Source organism: Octodon degus, unplaced genomic scaffold (genome assembly GCF_000260255.1).
Source record: "Octodon degus isolate 3935 unplaced genomic scaffold, OctDeg1.0 scaffold00087, whole genome shotgun sequence".
Lineage (NCBI taxonomy): Eukaryota > Metazoa > Chordata > Mammalia > Rodentia > Octodontidae > Octodon > Octodon degus.
The window spans coordinates 7,796,818-7,799,266 of NW_004524663.1; the positions used below are offsets into that span (position 1 = coordinate 7,796,818).

At 45.2% G+C, this 2,449-nt stretch overlaps 1 pseudogene; it reads right to left on the reverse strand.

Annotated features, from left to right (window-relative positions):
- Positions 1 to 1,488: 1,488 nt before the first annotated feature.
- LOC101581307 lies at positions 1,489 to 2,209 on the reverse strand (annotated as a pseudogene).
- Positions 2,210 to 2,449: the final 240 nt, after the last annotated feature.

A 2,449-nucleotide genomic window follows, 5' to 3' on the forward strand; every position in this document is an offset into this window, starting at 1 on the left:
TTCACCCAAGATAGTACAGAAAAACCCTACCAGGAGTTAGAGCATGAAGCAGCTCATGTATTTCCAGGAGTGTAGCATAGTGTATTCATATGATGGGAGTCTATCCAGCCTTGAAAATGAGTCAACTACAGTTACATGGAAACATGATGATTCTCATGAAGATATTTTTAAGAACAACAAAAAAAAGTAAAACACTAGTGGAAATATACAAAACTGCATTTTTGTAAGATTCCAAATCAGCAAAACCAGTCTTCTCTGCTGGAAACAGAACGAAGACCTCTAGGGAGCAGGGAGAAGCAGTGTTGGGAGAGCGCATGTAGTGGCTCCTGGGAGAGGCTCAAGCTCCTTTTCTTAACCTGGATGATGACACAAGTGTGCTTATTTTGTCATCGTTCACTGAGCTATGTATTTATGAAGTCCAGCATTTTTAAAAAAATTTTTTTGCAGAACTGGGGATTGAACTCAGGTCCTTGCACTTGCCAGGGAAGCACTTATTCTACTGAGCCATCTCCCCGGCCATAGTGCAGCATTTTTTGGGCTCTTTACTTGCAGTGAAAAGTTCATGACAATTACATCATGACAACAGGTGTCATATGGTTCCTACTCAATCCTAGGAATCAGCAATTTCTGAGTACACCAATAAGGCTCTGCCACAGTCAGATGCCTGCTCCCTCAAAGCTCTGCTTGTCAGGGTAGAATTCTCTAAGGGTCAGTCTCCTCTGTGCTCTGATCCCTCTTTGTCTGTGGCCCAATTTTATTTTATTTATTTAATTTTTTTCACTGTTCAAAGTTTATTTGATACTGTAGTTGGTGTGTCACTGGGTTGCACTGTTCACAGGTAGATCTTTTTACATTACATGGCAATGTACACTATATGAGGTGTCTCAGAGATGCTGGGCTGCTTCATCCTAACCAGGACTGGAAGTGCAGCATGGTCCAGCATCAGGACAGAGCTGTGGGGTTTTGTGAACTGTTTCTACTTTGAACTTTCAGTAACTGATGTTTTCCCCAGGCCGTCTTAGTAATACATGTCAGATAAAAGGGACAACTGGCACAACTCCAACTAAACTTTCTTGTAGCCTAGACAGTGACATGGTGACACTGGAAGACCTTAAAATTGCAGCCCCTTCTGGATCGACCACAGGGTATCTACACTCTTCTTTAAATGTCCTTCTTCCTCAGGAGTCTGAGTCACCTTCGCAACATCAGAGATCCCATTCTGTCCCAGGACACAAGGGACACTAAAGAAGACATCATCCTTGATTCCATAGAGCCACCCCCCTTTTTGGTGGTACCAGGGATTGAACTCAGGACCTTCCTCTTGCCAGGCAAATACTTATTCCACTGAGCTATCTCCCTGGCCCCTCCATAGAGCCACTTAATCAAGGTAGAAATTAGATGCACCCTCCTAAGATTCTTCAATTATACTTTCTGCCAAATCTTCCACTGACAGTCCAATGGCCCAGGAGGTGTAGCATTTTAGTTTGATCACTTCATAAGCACCTGTTTGTGAACCTCTTTTCAATGTTCCTTATCCCCATCAGTTCCTAACTCAGGGTGCAGATTCTTCAGGGCAGCACCAGCAACATTCACGCCACTCCACACAGGGACGCTGGAAACCCCGTGCTCCCTGAGGATCCAGCCGTGGCAGCTCAGTGGGTGCAGGTGAAGCCTTTCTCCCATCAGGCAGCAGAACCTGGCTGAATCCAGGTTGCAACCACTGCCAATAACACGGTTCTTGGGAAAGCCACTTATCTTCCAAGCCACATAGTCAAGATATCCACTGGGTTGGACGCAACAAGCAACTTGCCGTTGGGACTGTACTTTACAACATTAGGAATGATGAACTTGAAGATGTTCACATTACACTGCATCAAATTAAAGCAGCTCTCTCCCTCTTGCTGACGTGCTCCAGCAGTGGTAATAACCAGCTTGGAGTTTGTGATTACATTGTAGTCTCTGCCAGAGACAATTTTTGGTGTCCTGAGGAAAAGGCTGCCGTGTTGGAGATCCATTCTCTCTCCCTTCAATTTGTCTTCCATGATGTCAACAAGAGCAAGCTCACCCGTCAAGTCCTTCATTAAGATACTGATGACTCAGGCCATGCCCACAGCACCAACCCTGACAACCGTGATCTTACGCTGGGGCACCTGTTCCTCCTTAAGGAGATTCACAATCAGCTGATCCTTGAGACTGGCCATCTTGGACTTAGAACCAAATGGAACTGGGAATGCACGTGGGGTGGGCGTTGGGGTGCACGCTTCTCAGATCTGGACTTGGCAGCAACAGCTCCCGCACCTGTGGCTCGATTTTAGTGTGCGTCACAATTTGTTTCCATCGCTAGCTCCATGTAAATTGTTTTTGCCACTGAATGGAACTTTCTAGGTGCATAAATCATGATTTATTGATCTGTACATCCCTTAGGACACAAAAGACACTGATTGGTTCA